We start from the raw sequence: 19740 nt of genomic DNA on the forward strand, positions 1-19740 counted from the left end.
AACGTCACAACCATTTGCGAAGGATCATTCAACACAAGCAATCCCTCCCAATGTTTATGCCTGGAGACAAACTCCACCTTGTCAGTCTCCTCTACCTGCCGACTATATCAGGGCTCCCTGTTGCGCAGGATGGGCCACAACACTAATGCCTCATAAGCGTCTAAAATCAAAGGCGCCTGCTAGGCGTAAGCCGGCTGATGATAGCGAATTCTAAACCACCTTGCGAGCCGTTGGATTGGGCGCTGTACAACCGTCTGTCTTGCACCAGCTGGACCACGTGGGGAATGGATCGTATCCCAGCCCAAGTTGACCCGTCTCCGAAGCGTAGCACCCCTCCACGTTTGTCTTCAACACCCCACGCCCTCTTCGTCTCGAGCAGCTGCACGTCCATCTACAATTGCCGATTTGCCGTCTTGTAGCAGCCGCCACAACAATTGGTGATTTCTCCCACATAAAGCAGCCTGTTGCATTGCAGCTTCTGCCAACGGCGAGCTCAGCTGATCGCAGCACCACACCCATCGCATTGCAACTCCGCCGCCGTCGAGATCCACCATCCACAACACCACACGTTGCATTGCTGCTCCGGCGCCAGCGGGAGGCACATCGCATTACAGCTTCAGCCGCCGGCAAGACTCGCGGATCACGGCACATGTGTTGCACTGCAGCTCCGTCGCCCCGCAAGGACAAGGCATCACGTGTATGCTTCCAGCCGTAGGATCAGGTGGCACGACTCAGCTCCCATGTCGGCACCACACAACAGCTCCCACGGCAGCACCGATGGCGTCTATTGACGCTTCATGGCAACCTCGTCGGAGCTTCCTGTTAGCGAACATGTGTGTCGTGTGGTTTTGTTAGTCCTAGTCTTCAGGCTAGTGGGTGAGTTAGTTAGCTAAGACGGCATGTATATAACCAGTGTAACCCCAGATTATCAATACAGTGAGCGTTGCACGACCCATCTCTCTCTCCGATCGCTCTGGCTCCAACATGGTATCAGTATAACTGAGATCCTCATCTTCCGCTACCCTCTCTCCCCACCTAGCCGCCATGAGCTTCTCCTCCTCTATCTCCTCTTCCGGCGAGTCCTCCGCCGATGAGAAATTCGACCTCCCCGTGGCCACCCAAACCCTTCCCACCGTTCAGATCCAAAGCCTGCGGATTCGTGATCACATCTTGGTCACTTTGGACTATGAGAAGGAGAACTATGGCCTCTGGCGCCGCCAGTTTCTCGCCGCCCTCGCCAAGTTCGGCCTCACCGACCACGTCGCCGGCTCGCCGGCTCACGCCACCTCTGATTGGGTCCTCAACGTCTTCGCCGTCTTGTCGTGGTACAACGCCACTGTCACCCCTCGACCTTGGAGATCGTCGAGAATCGGAAGGACTCGGCGTACACCCTCTGGCGCTCGCTCCATTCTCTCTTCCGCAGCAATCGCGACGCCCAGATCACCTACCTCCTCGACGAGTTCCACAGCTTCATCCAGGGCGACCTCACCGTCATCGACTACACCTGTTAGTTGAAACAGATGGCTGACACTCTGCGTGACCTCGGCCATCGCGTCAAGGATCGCGAGCTGGTTCACAATGTACTGTGTGGCCTCGTTGAGCGCCTCCAACACGCCGTGCCGCACATGACCCGTGGTCGCCGACCTTCCTTCGTCAAGCTCCGCTCCTTCCTGCAGCTGGAGGAACAACGCCTCAGCCGGCTGGCGCGCAACACCACCCGCACGACCCTCGTCGCGCAGGCCAGTGCCTACTATGCCGCTCGGCCGCAGTAACCTGCGCCCGCGCCGGTCCTCTTCAACCCCGGTGCTCCCGCGGCCCTTCTCGGCCCCACCCAGCACGGCGCGGGCGACTCCGGCGGCTCCTCCGGCAACTGCGGTGGTTGGCAGAAGAAGCGCAAGCAGAATCCCTCCGCCGGGCCTGGTGGCTCCTCCTTCGGCGGGGGCCTCCCTGGCGGCCCCTCCTTCAGTGGCGGGATCCCTGGCGGCTACATTCCTGCCCAGCGCTCTCCAACAACCGTCACCGGCACTTTCCAAGACATCCTCGCCGTCGTCTCGGCAAGCCTCGCCGTCGCCACACTAGGATCAGGCGGCGCTCATTTCCGCTCTCAACCAAATGGCGTTGCATCCACCCTCCGCTCCAGGTGGTGAATGGGTCCTCGACAGCGGCGCTTCTTCCCACATCAGCTCCGGTTCTGGTATCCCTTTCTCCCTTCCCACATATTCTTCTTCCTCCTCCATCGTCGTTGGTGATGGCTCTCTGCTGCCAATCATCAGCGTCGGCTCCACCTCCTTCCCCACTCCCTCCCGCCCTCTCCCCCTCTTAGAAATTCTCATCTCTCCCTCTCTTATCAAAAATCTCGTTTCTGTACGTGCTTTCACTCGTGATAATTTAGTCTCGATTGAATTTGACCCATATGGCTTCTCTATCAAGGACCTCGCAACCAAGACGGTGCTGCTCCGCTGGGACTCCACCGGCGATCTGTACACCTTCGCTCCGTCCCGTCACTTCCTCACCGCCACCGTCATCGCTGATCTCTAGCACTAGCGCCTTGGCCGCCCCGGTGCCGCCGCCCTCGCCAAGGCCTCCACATATTTTGATTTCAGCTGTAATAAGAGCTTGTCGACCCATTGCAATGCACGTCGTCTCGGCAAGCACACTAGGCTCCCTTTTAGTTCTTCTACTTCTCATACTACTTTCCCATTTGAACTTTGTCATTGTGATCTATGGACAAGTCCGATATTAAGTGTGTCCGGTTTCCAATACTACTTGATCATTCTTGATGATTTCACGCATTTTGTATGGACCTTTCCTATACGTCGCAAATCCGAAGTGCATGGCCTCTTAGTTCAGTTTTTTGCCTATGTCCACACACAATTCTCTCATCCCATTCTCGCTCTCCAAACGGACAACGGCAAAGAATTTGACAACCTCGCAAATCGTTCTCTCCTCGCAACCCACGACACTCTCTTTCGCCTCACCTGTCCGTATACGTCCCAACAGAACGACAAGGCTGAACGCATCCTTCGTACTCTCAACAACGGTGTTCGTACCCTTCTCATTCACGCTTCTGAAAGATCGTGGATGTCGCCTAGAGGGGGGGTAAATAGGCGCTTTAAAATAATTACGGTTAAGGCTTGAACAAATGCGGAATAAACCTAGCGGTTAATTTGCCAAGCACAAAACCTACAACAACTAGGCTCACCTATGTGCACCAACAACTTATGCTAAGCAAGATAGACTACTAGGTGAAAGCAAGATATATGACAAGAAACAATATGGCTATCACAAAGTAAAGTGCATAATTAAAGAGCTCGGGTAAGAGATAACTGAGGCACGCGGAGACGATGATGTATCCCGAAGTTCACACCCTTGCGGATGCTAATCTCCGTTTGGAGCGGTGTGGAGGCACAATGCTCCCCAAGAAGCCACTAGGGCCACCGTAATCTCCTCACGCCCTCGCACAATGCAAGATGCCGTGATTCCACTAAGGGAACCTTGAGGGCGGTCACCGAACCCATACAAATGGCAACCCTTGGGGGCGGTCACCAAACCCGTACACTTTGGCAACCCTTGGGGGCGGTCACCGGTACCCGTCAAATTGCTCGGGGCGATCTCCACAACCTAATTGGAGACCCCGACGCTTGCCCGGAGCTTTACACCACAATGATTGAGCTCCGAACACCACCAACCGTCTAGGGCGCCCAAGCACCCAAGAGGAACAAGCTCAAGGGTACCAAGCACCCAAGAGTAATAAGCTTCTCAACTTGTAACTTCCATGTATCACCGTGGAGAACTCAAACCGATGCACCAAATGCAATGGCAAGGGCACACGGAGTGCCCAAGTCCTTCTCTCTCAAATCCCACTGAAGCAACTAATGCTAGGGAGGAAAATGAGAGGAAGAACAAGAAGGAGAACACCAAGAACTCCAAGATCTATATCCAAGGGGTTCCCCTCACACAGAGGAGAAAGTGATTGGTGGAAATGTGGATCTAGATCTCCTCTCTCTTTTCCCTCAAAAACTAGCAAGAATCCATGGAGGGATTGAGAGTTAGGAAGCTCGAAGAAGGTCAACAATGGGGGAAGAACACGAGCTCAAAGGATAAGGTTCATTGGGGAAGAAGACCCCCTTTTATAGGTGGGGAAAAATCCAACCGTTATGGTCACAACCCGCACCGAGCGGTACTACCGCTCCAAGGAGCGGTACTACCGCTAGGGCGGTAGTAGCCCTTTGAAACACAACAGCGAGGAGGCAAAAAAGCCAGAAGAACCGTCGGAGCGGTAGTACCGCTTGACCTCACGGTACTACCGCTAGGGGTAGCGGTACTACTGCTAAGGGTAGCGGTACTACTGCTTGCGAGCGGTACTAAAAAATTACATCCGTGCCTACCACCGTTGGACTTGTGACGAGTTTTTGGTCCCGAGCGGAAGTAGCCACGGAAGTAGCCGCGGTAGTACTGCTCCAAGCAGTGGTACCGCTCCCAAGAGCGGTAGTAAAAAATTACATCCGCTCCTGTCCGCGTTAGTACCGCTGCAGCCTTTTCAGAACACCAAAACTGACACAACTTCTGCAAACAGACTCCGAATTCGACGAAACCAAGTTTGTTGGAAAGCTAGCGACAAGGGCTAACACAATCTTGATAGAAATACCAATAAGAAGCAAATGAGAAAAGGCCCAAAAGAAAATGGTGAGAACCCTTCCTCGGATAAGACCGGTAAAACCTCCAACATCGAAAACATCATAGAAGACGCATGCAAACTCCGTTTTCGATGAACTCAAGCTTGTCATCAAGATGACCATAAGCTCTAAGACTCACAAAGAGAACCAAACAAGAACCAAGAAACATGATGCAAGGATGCAATGGTTTGAGCTCTCGACGAACGATACGATCAAGCTACTCACTTGAGAGCCCCCCTTGATAGTACGGCTATCGATCCTATAACCCGGTCTCCCAACTACCACCATGAGACCGGTAAAATAGAAAACCTATCAAGGGCAAACCTTTGCCTTGCACATGGTCCACTTGAGCTAGATGATGACGATCTTGACTCCCTCAAGTTGGACCACCTTTCTTGATTGCGTTGGCTCGATGAAGACTAGATGATTACTCCCCCATAGTCCACTATGGGTGAGCCACTCTTCGGCACATCTTCACAAGTCCATTGTCACCACAATGGACGGCAAGCTTCAAGCACTTGATCTCTTCGTGATGCTCCACTTGAACTTGCACACGGCAATCTTGATGACGATCACCACTTGATGTCATTCTCTCCATGGGTTGAGTGATATCTTCCTCTTGACGTAAGCCCATGAACACGTACCTAACCCCACATAGAACTCTCACATAGACCATGGGTTAGTACACAAAGCACAATGGATAATGCTTACCATACCATGGGATCACTTGATCCCTCTCGGTACATCTTCTACGCTTTGTGAGTTGATCAACTTGATTCACTCTTGACTTAGTCTTGATCAACCTAGAATCTTTCCAACTCTCTTCATTTGGATGATGTCTTGAAGGTAAACATGAATGATCACACAATCTTCTTCTTCAAGACATGCTTGCAATAAGCTCAACTCTCACATGACCAATCTTTGGATAATCCCTTAATAGCACCTTGGTCAACACAAACTCTCCTTGAAACCAACACATGTACTCCAAGAAAAGCCTATGGACAAAACCTTCAAATATAACTCAAGGCAACCATTAGTCCATAGAGATTGTCGTCAATTACCAAAACCAAACATGGGGGCACCACATGTTCTTTCAGCTTCCATGCCTCCTGGTTGGTGGCTGGGGCCCTAGCCACGCCCACTTATCTCCTCAACCGGCGTCCGTGCAAACCTAAACTCCTGACCACCCCCTACGAGCTTCTTTTTGGGCACGCACCCGACTATCGTCACCTCCGTGTATTCGGATGTCTTTGCTATCCCAATCTCTTAGCCACCACCCCACACAAACTCTCCCCAAGTTCGGTTTCTTGCGTTTTCCTAGGCTACCCCGATGATAGGAAAGGACATCGTTATTACGATCCCTTATCCTGGCGCATTATCTTCCCTAGGCACGTAACCTTCGTGGAGACCGTTTCCCCCTTCAAATCGCTACCTAATCCTCCTCAAACTGCGCCCGCATCTGATCCCAATCCACCCTCGGCGATTCACGTTGATTAAGTTTCCTGGACTAGGGGTACTCACCACGTCGTCTCCCGTCCAGCTGGATCGGGCCGAGGACCCCCATGGCGGTTCACTTATGGGCCACTTCGAGCAGCCCCTGCCGCATACAAGGAGGATTCCACAAGACTTGGCGCCTGTTGGGGATATAACTATTGAGTATAAACCGCCCAGGAGGGGCCGGGTTATGCTCATGGTGATTTACCAGTATTGAAGCCCATGAAGACATAGAAGATGGCGATATACGAAGGAGACTTAATAAGAAGGCCCAAAACCCAAAGGCGGGTTAGGGCCTATAGATGTAAACCACCATAGGTGTATGACTTGTATTGTAAGATAGGAAAGAGTGGATACCGAGCCGGACACGTTTATGAGCCGGCCGGGATTCTGTGAACCGTCGGGCGTCAACCTGTGTATATAAAGGGACGACCCGGCGGCGGTTTAGGGACAAGAAACAACAGATCGAGAGCCAGGTTAAGCGTATTCACTCCCTGGTCATCGAAACCCTAGCAATATCATCTCAAACTGGATTAGGCCTTTACCTTCACCGCAAGGGGCCGAACCAGTATAACTCCCTGTGTCCTTTGTCCCGATTAACCCCTTTAAGCTAATCTCGTTGCGATGGCCTCACGACTAAGTCCTCACTCTAGGACATCTGCCGTGACTATTCCATGACAGTTGGCGCCCACCGTGGGGCGAGCGCATGGTGGTTTCGAGTTCTTGAAGGGCAACTTCGAAGGGATCAAGGGAAAGCTCTACATCGATGACGCAGGCTGGGGCCCCGAGGCCGGCTCAATTGAGTGCGGGTACCGGGTCCCCTTCGGTGGAATTCATGTCTTCATCGGCAAGATTGGTGAATCGGGCCATGAGCCGGACATCTGCACCGACATCATCGAGATGGCTCAGCGTGCAAGACCCGCCCGAGTTCAGCCCACCGTGAGTAATGCTTTCGTGGGATTCATCCATGGTGCAGAATCTGAGAATAAATCGGTATCTGACGGTGAGACGGTTGTCTATTCTGATGGCGAATCATCCACCGGTGAAACCGAGTCATTGTACCAACTGCAAGACGGCCGGCTTGGGGCTGTTCCGATGGTGACAGTATTCCGGACCCCTATGAACCGCCGAACCGGGTCGCAATCTTCATGGCCGGTACGCAGCTAGTACATCATTCTTCAACTGCAGCGGCTTTGATTTCCGGGTCAGCAGCGGCGACGGCGGCCGGGGCAGGAGGCCCTGCCCGCCCGTCGGCTCAAGTCTTGTCCGATTTACTAGACACCTTGGCAACGCTGCTGACGACGGAGGTTACCCCGGATAATCGAGATCAGCATAACGCGGAAGTCGCGAAATTGCGAGATCAGATAGCTCAAGCTAAGGAAGACCTGGCAGCTGAAGACGCCAGGATGGCCGCAGAACGGGTTACATTGGATGCTCAGGCGCAACGGATTCAGTCGGAGTCTTACCGGCTCATGCTAGATCAGAACGCTTCAAACGAGGTCATGAGGAGGAGGCATCAGACTCGCCTGCCTCCGGTCTACGAGGCAAGGAATCTCTTTAACACGCCAGGAGCAGGGACCAGTAACCCGCCGGTGGTAGACCGGGTTGAAGTGCCTGGGACGGGAACGCCGGCTCAGCCATGCACGACGGACCCGCCTCGTCAGAACAATATCCCGCCACAACACATGCCGACACCACCGGGTCATTATTCTAACCCTTTGGATAACATGATCACTGTGGCATCACGATTGGCGGCTCTCCTAGTTGAAGGCGAGTCTCCAACGGCGATTGAAACATGGAGGGCTAGAGAGCTCCTTCAGACAGCGTTGGTTCAGCAGCAGGCTTACTCTTACAGTCGTGAGAGGATTCACTCAACCCCCCGCCCGAGCCGAAGTTATAGCAGGCATATCGAGGAACCGGCCGTGTCAAGCAGTGGGCGAACCGTAACCCGCCTCGTGGACATAACTCGATGGGCAGTGGTGCCGACACTCAGAATGTAGTGGATCAAGGTAGAGCACGTCGACAGGCTGAGCTGGCGGCAGTATGCGGCCCGTCAACCTTCTTCGGTTCGTCCGACAACTTCGGTGGAGCCAGGTGTAACTTTCAGGAACTTGGGCGTGCCGTGTTTAGTGCCGGCTCTGCGTAATGAACGTCTGCCCAAGGATTTCAAGGGTCCTCGCAAAGTGCCTAACTATACAACCGACTTACCTCCCGAAGCATGGGTCGAGAGTTATGAGATGGCCATGGAATTGCTAGATGTTAGCGAGGCTGCGTGTGCTAAATATTTCCCCCTGATGTTGGATGGAATGGCCCGCACTTGGTTGAAGGGACTCCCGGCCAACCCCATTGTCATGGGCCGAGTTAAAGGCCCGGTTTATCCAGAATTTCAAAGATACGTGCAAGCAGCCTATGTCAATTGTGGATCTGGATGCCTGTGTCCAAGAAGAGGGTGAGTCCACAACCCATTGGGTGCGCCGGGTTTCGACCATCTTACATTCATCGGATCGCATCAATGCCGGTTCAGCGGTCATAATGTTGGAGAAGAATTGTTGTTTTACACCTCTTAAGCAGAAGTTAGGACGACTCAAGCGCCACTGCAGTGACATGGGGGAGCTGATGGCGGCTCTGGTTAAGTATGCAGACTCTGATGGTACCAAGGACCCCGAGTCTGATGATGAAAAGCCGGGAAAGGGAAAGAAGAGCAGCAGCACCAGAGGGCAGCAGCATAATTCGGCGAATCAGGGAGGCAATGGTAAGCGCAAAGTTGATAATAGTTTGGACTTTGTGGCTAACACCAATGCACAGAATAATGGCCAGCGTCGTAAAGGTAAACCGCCCCACGGACCGGAGGGTCGGGCTTTAATCTTGAGCAGATGTTAAATCAGCCCTGCCCAAGGCATGAGACGCGAGAAAGACCGTCTGGCCACCTCTGGAAGGACTGCTTCATTATGAAGGAGTATAAAAAATCCAATCTTTTTCAAGACAATCATGGGCCGGGTGGTGGCTCAGGATCCGGCTCTCATGGACCGGGTTACGGCGGTGGCGGTTCTAGCTCTGGATTCCAAGGTAATCAAGGCAATCAAGGCAGTCAGGGTGGCTACCATCAACAATCAGGTCAGGGGAATCAACAGCAGCAATCTGGGTATCAGAGTAACCCAAAGCAGTTGAATAGTGGGCAGTATCATGTCTTCACCACAAGTTTGTGCAAACGAGATCATAAACTTCATAAAAGGGTGGTGAACGCCGTTGAACCGGCAGTTCCCCGTTACTTGCGCTGGTCTGAGCAGCCCATTGTGTGGAGTCGGGAAGATCACCCGCCCTGGGTTGATAATCCATGTCACCTGGCGTTGGTGGTCGCACCCCAGGTCGGAGGGTATAAGTTCACCAAGGTACTCATGGACGGAGGGAGCAGCATCAATATTCTTTATTATGAGACTTTCCATCGCATGGGGTTGACGGATAAAAATCTTAAACCGTCAAACACTGTTTTCCATGGAGTAGTGCATGGTAAATCGGCATACCCGGTTGGTAAGATAGCTGGAAGTTGCTTTTGGAGATGATCATGACTCTAGGTCGGAGACATTGACCTTTGAAGTGGTAAAAATCAAGAGCCCTTATCATGCTCTGTTTGGACGGCCGGCTTATGCTAAATTCATGGCAAGGCCCTGTTATGTTTATTTGCAGCTCAAGATGCCGGGTCACAAGGGGACCATCACAGTGCATGGGAGCCGGAAGATAGCTTTGGAGTGTGAAGAAGGCGATGCAGCTTATGCTGAGTCGGTTTGTGGAACGAAGGAGTTAAAATTTTATAAGGACAATGTTGATCCGGCGGATATGACTTCTTTGAAAAAGCCAACTACAGAGCATGATCCGGCCTTGAAGTTTAAATCAGCTGATGATACCAAGCTAGTTGATTTCGTTCCTGGCGACTCATCCAAGCAGTTCAACATCAATGCTAATATGGATTCGAAATAGGAAAGCGCGCTCATCAAGTTCATCCATGAGAACCGAGACATCTTTGCATGGAAACCTTCTAACATGCCAGGTGTACCGAGGGAACTCGCTGAGCACACCCTTAATATTGATCCCAAGTTTAAACCGGTCAAGCAATTTCTTCGTCGTTTCAATGAAGAGAGGCGTAAGGCTATTTGTGAAGAGGTCGCCCGGCTCTTGGCGGCTGGGTTTATTGTTGAAGTTTTTCATCCCGAGTGGTTGGCTAACCCGGTGCTGGTACTTAAGAAGAACGGCACTTGGTGCATGTGTGTGGATTACATGGATTTAAACAAGGCTTGTCCGGCTGATCCTTTTGCTCTCCCTCGTATTGATCAAATTATTGATGCTACGGCGGGTTGTGAGCGTTTGAGTTTTTTGGATGCCTATTCTGGTTATCATCAGATCAAGATGGCAGTAAAGGACCAGGAGAAAACAACTTTTATAACTCCCTTCAGAGCCTTTTGCTATGTGTCTATGCCTTTTGGGCTCAAGAGTGCCCAGGCGACTTACCAGCGATGTGTGCAGAATTGTCTTCACAGTCAGATTGGGCGCAATGTTCATGCTTATGTGGATGAAGTCCAGGAAGAAGGAGACGCTGATAGACGATTTGAAGGAAACATTTGATAATCTCCGGGTTTATAAGATGATGCTTAACCAGGCCAAGTGTGATTTTGGTGTACCGGCAGGCAAGCTTTTGGGTTTTCTGGTATCTAACAGAGGCATTGAAGCTAATCCGGATAAGATAAAAGCCATTACTTCTTTGGCTAAACCGGCGTGTGTCAATGATGTTCAACGTCTGGCATGTCGTATTGCGGCTCTAAGCCGGTTGGGAGAAAAGGCTATTCCTCTGTATCAGATGATGAAAAAGACAGATAATTTTTTTTGGAGTGATGCCGCCAATGCAGCGTTTGAGGACTTGAAGAAGCAGTTGGCTGAGCCACCTGTTCTTGCTGCTCCTGTTGATAAAGAGCCATTGTTGTTGTATGTGGCTGCCAATGCCCGGGCTGTCAGCGTGGCTATTGTGGTGGAACGGAAGGAGGCAGGCAAGGAATATCCGGTTCAAAGGCCGGTTTACTACATCAGTGAGGTGCTTATTGAGTCCAAGCAGAGGTACCCACACTGGCAGAAACTTGTATATGGGATGTTCATGGCCAGTCGGAAGCTTAAGCAATATTTTCTGGGTCATCCCATCACTGTGGTTAGTTTTGCTCCTTTAGGGGATATTATTCAGAATAGAGAAGCCACAGGTCGGATAGCCAAGTGGGCCATTGAGCTTGGACCTCATGGTTTGAAATATATGCCTTGCATAGCCATCAAGTCTCAAGCACTGGTGGACTTCATCAATGACTGGACAGAGCTGCAGATGCCTGAGGAAAAACCAGATAACACATATTGGACTATTCACTTTGATGGGTCCAGGCAATTGGAGGGCTCGGCGGCTGGAGTTGTGCTAGCTTCCCCTCGAGGTGATAAATTTTGTTATGTTCTCCATTTGATGTTCCCTTGCACTAACAATGCAGCTGAATATGAGGCCTTGCTCCACGGTCTTCGGATGGCTAAGGAGATGAACTTAAGCCGGGTAAGGTGCTTTGGTGACTCAGATTTGGTGGCTAACCAAGTCTCTGGTACTTGGGATTCTAAGGATCCACTCATGGCGGCTTATCGACGAGAGGTGGACGTTATTGCTGGCCACTTCAAGGGTTATCAAGTTGAGCATGTTGACCAGAGAAAAAATGAAGCGGCTGATGCCTTAAGCCGGTTGGGTTCTCAACATAAACCGGTGCCGCCTAATGTCTTTCTTGACGTTTTGCATAACCCGTCGGTCAAGTTACCTACAGAGTGAAGGAAATATGCCCTAGAGGCAATAATAAAGTTATTATTTATTTCCTTATATCATGATAAATGTTTATTATTCATGCTAGAATTGTATTAACCGGAAACATAATACATGTGTGAATACATAGACAAACAGAGTGTCACTAATATGCCTCTACTTGACTAGATCGTTAATCAAAGATGGTTATGTTTCCTAGCCATAGACATAAGTTGTCATTTGATTAACGAGATCACCTCATTAGGAGAATGACGTGATTGACTTGACCCATTCCGTTAGCTTAGCACCCGATCGTTTAGTATGTTGCTATTGCTTTCTTCATGACTTATACATGTTCCTCTGACTATGAGATTATGCAACTCCCGTTTACCGGAGGAACACTTTGTGTGCTACCAAACGTCACAACGTAAATGGGTGATTATAAAGGTGCTCTACAGGTGTCTCCAAAGGTACTTGTTGGGTTGGCGTATTTCGAGATTAGGATTTGTCACTCCGATTGTCGGAGAGGTATCTCTGGGCCCACTCGGTAATGCACATCACTATAAGCCTTGCAAGCATTGTGACTAATAAGTTAGTTGCGGGATGATGTGTTACGGAACGAGTAAAGAGACTTGCCGGTAACAAGATTGAACTAGGTATCGAGATACCGACGATCGAATCTCGGGCAAGTAACATACTGATGACAAAGGGAACAACGTATGTTGTTATGCGGTCTGACCGATAAAGATCTTCGTAGAATATGTGGGAGCCAATATGGGCATCCAGGTCCCGCTATTGATTATTGACCGGAGACGTGTCTCGGTCATGTCTACATAGTTCTCGAACCCGTAGGGTCCGCACGCTTAACGTTACGATGACAGTTTTATTGAGTTTTGATGTACCGAAGGAGTTTGGAGTCCCGGATGAGATCGGGGACATGACGAGGAGTCTCGAAATGGCCGAGACGTAAAGATCGATATATTGGACGACTATATTCGGACTTCGGAAAGGTTCCGAGTGATTCGGGTATTTTTCGGAGTACCGGAGAGTTACGGGAATACGTATTGGGCCTTATTGGGCCATACGGGAAAGAAGAAAAAGGGCCTCAAGCGTGGCCGCACCCCTCCCCTTGGTCTGGTCCGAATTGGACTAGGGAAGGGGGGCGCCCCCTTCCTTCCTTCTCTTTTTCCCTTCCTCTTTTCCTATTCCATATGGGAGGTGGAATCCTACTAGGACTAGGGAGTCCTAGTAGGACTCCACACTTGGTGCGCCCCCTCCTAGAGCCGGCCTCCTCCTTCCTTGCTCCTTTATATACGGGGGCAAGGGGGCACCCCAGAGACACAACAATTGATCCTTGAGATCTTTTAGCCGTGTGCGGTGCCCCCTCCACCAAATTACACCTCGATAATATCATTGCGGAGCTTAGGCGAAGCCCTGCGTCGGTAGAACATCATCATCGTCACCACGCCGTCGTGCTGACGAAACTCTCCCTCAACACTCGGCTGGATCGGAGTTCGAGGGACGTCATCGAGCTGAACGTGTGTAGAACTCGGAGGTGCCGTGCGTTCGGTACTTGATCGGTCGGATCGTGAAGACGTACGACTACATCAACCGCGTTGTGATAACGCTTCCGCTGTCGGTCTACGAGGGTACGTGGACAACACTCTCCCCTCTCGTTGCTATGCATCACCATGATCTTGCGTGTGCGTAGGATTTTTTTTTGAAATTACTACGTTCCCCAACAGTGGCATCCGAGCCTGGTTTTATGCGTTGATGCTATGCACGAGTAGAACACAAGTGAGTTGTGGGCGATATAAGTCATACTGCTTACCAGCATGTCATACTTTGGTTCAGCGGTATTGTGAGATGAAGCGGCCCGGACCGACATTACGCGTACGCTTACGCGAGACTGGTTTCACCGTTCGGAGCACTCGTTGCTTAAAGGTGACTGGCGGGTGTCTGTCTCTCTCACTTTAGTTGAACCGAGTGTGGCTACGCCCGGTCCTTGCGAAGGTTAAAACAACACCAACTTGACAAACTATCGTTGTGGTTTTGATGCGTAGGTAAGAACGGTTCTTGCTAAGCCCGTAGCAGCCACGTAAAACTTGCAACAACAAAGTAGAGGACGTCTAACTTGTTTTTGCAGGGCATGTTGTGATGTGATATGGTCAAGACATGATGTGATATAATGTGTTGTATGAGATGATCATGTTTTGTAACCGAGTTATCGGCAACTGGCAGGAGCCATATGGTTGTCGCTTTATTGTATGAGATGCAATCGCCATGTAATAGTTTTACTTTATCACTAAGCGGTAGCGATAGTCGTAAAAGCAATAAGTTGGCGAGACGACAACGATGCTACGATGGAGATCAAGGTGTCGCGCCGGTGACGATGGTGATCATGACGGTGCTTCGGAGATGGAGATCACAAGCACGGTGCTTCGGAGATGGAGATCACAAGCACAAGATGATGATGGCCATATCATATCACTTATATTGATTGCATGTGATGTTAATCCTTTATGCATCTTATCTTGCTTTGATTGACGGTAGCATTATAAGATGATCTCTCACTAAAATTTCAAGATAAAAGTGTTCTCCCTGAGTATGCACCGTTGCAAAAGTTCTTCGTGCTGAGACACCACGTGTTAATCGGGTGTGATAGGCTCTACGTTCAAATACAACGGGTGCAAAACAGTTGCACACGCGGAATACTCAGGTTAAACTTGACGAGCCTAGCATATACAGATATGGCCTCGGAACACAGAGACCGAAAGGTCGAGCGTGAATCATATAGTAGATATGATCAACATAGTGATGTTCACCATTGAAACTACTCCATCTCACGTGTTAATCGGACATGGTTTAGTTGCTTTGGATCACGTAATCACTTAGATGATTAGAGAGATGTCTATCTAAGTGGGAGTTCTTAAGTAATATGATTAATTGAACTTAAATTTATCATGAACTTAGTCCTGATAGTATTTTGCAAATTATGTTGTAGATCAATAGCTCGCGTTGTTGCTTCCCTGTGTTTATTTTTTGTTCCTAGAGAAAAATTATGTTGAAAGATGTTAGTAGCAAAGATGCGGATTGGATCCGTGATCTGAGGATTATCCTCATTGCTGCACAGAAAAATTATGTCCTTGATGCACCGCTAGGTGACAGACCTATTGCAGGAGCAGATGCAGACGTTATGAACGTTTGGCTAGCTCAATATGATGACTACTTGATAGTTTAGTGCACCATGCTTAACGGCTTAGAATCGGGACTTCAAAGACGTTTTGAACGTCATGGACCATATGAGATGTTCCAGGAGTTGAAGTTAATATTTCAAGCAAATACCCGAGTTGAGAGATATGAAATCTCCAACAAGTTCTATAGCAAAAAGATGGAGGAGAATCGCTCAACTAGTGAGCATGTGCTCAGATTGTCTGGGTACTACAATCGCTTGAATCAAGTGGGAGTTTATCTTCCAGATAAAATAGTGATTGACAGAATTCTCTAGTCACCATCACCAAGTTAGTAGAACTTCGTGATGAACTATGGTATGCAAGGGATGACGAAAGTAATTCCCGAGCTCTTCGTGATGCTGAAATCGACGAAGGTAGAAATCAAGAAAAACATCAAGTGTTGATGGTTGACGAGACCACTTCAAGTGTTGATGGTTGACGAGACCGCTAGTTTCAAGAAAAGGGCAAAGGGAAAAAGGGGAACTTCAAAAAGAACGGCAAGCAAGTTGCTGCTCAAGTGAAGAAGCCTAAGTCTGGTCCTAAGCCTGAGACTAAGTGCTTCTACTGCAAAGGGACTGGTCACTGGAAGCGGAACTACCCCAACTATTTGGTGGATAAGAAGGATGGCAAAGTGAACAAAGGTATATTTGATATACAGATTATTGATGTGTACTTTACTAGTGTTTATAGCAATCCCTCGGTAATTGTTACTGGTTCAGTTGCTAAGAGTAGTAACTCGAAACGGGAGTTGCAGAATAAACAGAGACTAGTAAAAGTGAACAAAGGTATATTTGATATACAGATTATTGATGTGTACTTTACTAGTGTTTATAGCAACCCCTCGGTAATTGATACTGGTTCAGTTGCTAAAGAGTAGTAACTCGAAAACGGGAGTTGCAGAATAAACAGAAACTAGTAAAAGGCGAGGTGACGATGTGTGTTGGAAGTAGTTCCAAGATTGATATGATCATCATCGCACACTCCCTGTACTTTCGGGATTAGTGTTGAAACTAAATAAGTGTTATTTGGTGTTTGCGTTGAGCATGAATATGATCTGATCATGTTTATTGCAATACGGTTATTCATTTAAGTTAGAGAACAATTGTTGTTCTATTTACATGAATAAAACCTTTATGGTCATACACACCAACGAAAATGGTTTGTTGGATCTCGATCGTAGTGATACACATATTCATAATATTGAAGCCAAAAGATGCAAAGTTAATAATGATAGTGCAACTTATTTATGGTACTGCCGTTTAGGTCATATTGGTGTAAAGCGCATGAAGAAACTCCATACTGATGGGATTTTGGAATCACTTGATTATGAATCACTTGATGCTTGCGAACCGTGACTCATGGGCAAGATGACTAAAACGCCGTTCTCCAGAACTATGGAGAGAGCAACAGATTTGTTGGAAATCATACATACAGATGTATGTGGTCCGATGAATATTGAGGCTCGTAGCAGGTATCATTATTTTCTGACCTTCACAGATGATTTGAGCAGATATGGGTATATCTACTTGATGAAACACAAAGTCTGAAACATTTGAAAAGTTCAAAGAATTTCAGAGTGAAGTGGAGAATCATCGTAACAAGAAAATAAAAGTTTCTACGATATGATCGCAGAGGTAAAATATTTGAGTTACGAGTTTGGCCTTCAGTTAAAACAATGTGAAATAGTTTCACTACTCACGCCACCTGGAACACCACAGTGTAATGGTGTGTCCGAATGTCATAACCGTACTTTATTGGATATAGTGCAATCTATGATGTCTCTTACCAATTTACCACTATCGTTTTGGGTTATGCATTAGAGACATCTACATTCACGTTAAATAGGGCACCATCAAAATCCGTTGAGACGACGCCTTATGAACTGTGGTTTGGCAAGAAACCAAAGTTGTCGTTTCTTAAAATTTTGGGGTTGCGATGCTTATGTGAAAAAATTTCATCCTGATAAGCTCAAACCCAAATTGGAGAAATGTGTCTTCATAGGATACCCAAAGGAGACAGTTGGGTACACCTTCTATCACAGATTCGAAGGCAAGACATTCGTTGCTAAGTATGGATCCTTTCTAGAGAAGGAGTTTCTCTCGAAAGATGTGAGTGGGAGGAAAGTAGAACTTGATGAGGTAACTGTACCTGCTCCCTTATTGGATCACAGAAATCTGTTCCTGTGACTTCTACACCAATTAGTGAGGAAGTTAATGATGATGATCATGTAACTTCAGATCAAGTTACTACCAAACCTCGTAGGTAAACCAGAGTAAGATCCGCACCAGAGTGGTACGGTAATCCTGTTCTGGAGGATATGTTACTAGACCATGACGAACCTACGAACTATGAAGAAGCGATGGTGAGCTCAGATTCCGCAAAATGGCTTGAGGCCATGAAATCTGAGATGAGATCCATGTATGAGAACAAAGTGTGGACTTTGGTTGACTTGCCCGATGATCGGCAAGCAATTGAGAATAAATGGATTGTCAAGAGGAAGACGGACGCTGATAGTAGTATCACTATCTACAAAGCTAGAATTGTCGCAAAAAGGTTTTCGACAAGTTCAAGATGTTGACTACGATGAGAGTTTCTCACTCGTATCTATGCTTAAGTCTGTCCGAATCATGTTAGCAATTGCCGCATTTTATGAAATCTGGCAAAGGCATAAACAAAACTGCATTCCTTGATGGATTTATTAAAGAAGAGTTGTATATGATACAACCAGAAGGTTTTGTCAATCCTAAAGGTGCTAACAAAATATGCAAGCTCCAGCGATCCATCAATGGACTGGTGCAAGCATCTCGGAGTTGGAATATACGCTTTGATAAGTTGATCAAAGCATATAGTTGTATACAGACTTGCGGTAAAGCCTGTATTTACAAGAAAGTGAGTGGGAGCACTACAGCATTTCTGATAAGTATATGTGAATGACATATTGTTGATCGGAAATAATGTAGAATTATTCTGCAAAGCATAAAGGAGTGTTTGAAAGGAGTTTTTCAAAGATAGACCTCGGTGAAGCTGCTTACATATTGAGCATCAAGATCTATAGAGATAGATGAAGAGGCTTGATAAGTTTTTCAATGAGTACATACCTTAACAAGATTTTGAAGTAGTTCAAAATAGAACAGCCAAAGAAAAGAGTTCTTGCCCGTGTTACAAGGTGTGAAATTGAGTAAAGACTCAAAGCCCGACCACGGCAAAAGATAGAAAGAGAATGAAAGTCATTCCCTATGCCTTGGCCATAGGTTCTATAAAGTATGCCATGCTGTGTACCAGATCTATTGTATACCCTACACTGATTTTGGCAAGGGAGTACAATAGTGATCTAGGAGTAGATCACTGGACAGCGGTCAAAATTATCCTTACTGGAATAAGGATATGTTTCTCGATTATGGAAGTGACAAAAGGCTCGTCGTAAAAGGTTACGTCGATGCAAGTTTTGACACTAATCTAGATGACTCTAAGTCTCGGTCTAGATACATATTGAAAGTGGGAGCAATTAGCTAGAGTAGCTCCATGCAGAGCATTGTAGACATAGAAATTTGCAAAATACTTACGGATCTGAATGTGACAGACCCGTTGACTAAAATTATCTCACAAGCAAAACATGATCACACCTTAGTACTCTTTGGGTGTTAATCACATAGCGATGTGAACTAGATTACTGACTTTAGTAAACCCTTTGGGTGATGGTCACATGACGATGTGAACCATGGGTGTTAATCACATGGTGATGTGAACTATTCATGTTAAATCACATGGCGATGTGAACTAGATTATTGACTCTAGTGCAAGTGGGAGACTGAAGGAAATATGCCCTAGAGGCAATAATAAAGTTATTATTTATTTCCTTATATCATGATAAATGTTTATTATTCATGCTAGAATTGTATTAACCGGAAACATAATACATGTGTGAATACATAGACAAACAGAGTGTCACTAGTATGCCTCTACTTGACTAGCTCGTTAATCAAAGATGGTTATGTTTCCTAGCCATAGACATAAGTTGTCATTTGATTAACGAGATCACCTCATTAGGAGAATGACGTGATTGACTTGACCCATTCCGTTAGCTTAGCACCCGATCGTTAGTATGTTGCTATTGCTTTCTTCATGACTTATACATGTTCCTCTGACTATGAGATTATGCAACTCCCGTTTACCGGAGGAACACTTTGTGTGCTACCAAACGTCACAACGTAAATGGGTGATTATAAAGGTGCTCTACAGGTGTCTCCAAAGGTACTTGTTGGGTTGGCGTATTTCGAGATTAGGATTTGTCACTCCGATTGTCGGAGAGGTATCTCTGGGCCCACTCGGTAATGCACATCACTATAAGCCTTGCAAGCATTGTGACTAATAAGTTAGTTGCGGGATGATGTGTTACGGAACGAGTAAAGAGACTTGCCGGTAACGAGATAGAACTAGGTATCGATATACCGACGATCGAATCTCGGGCAAGTAACATACTGATGACAAAGGGAACAACGTATGTTGTTATGCGGTCTGACCGATAAAGATC

Source organism: Triticum aestivum, chromosome 5D, assembly GCF_018294505.1.
Source record: "Triticum aestivum cultivar Chinese Spring chromosome 5D, IWGSC CS RefSeq v2.1, whole genome shotgun sequence".
NCBI classification, from domain to species: Eukaryota; Viridiplantae; Streptophyta; class Magnoliopsida; order Poales; family Poaceae; genus Triticum; species Triticum aestivum.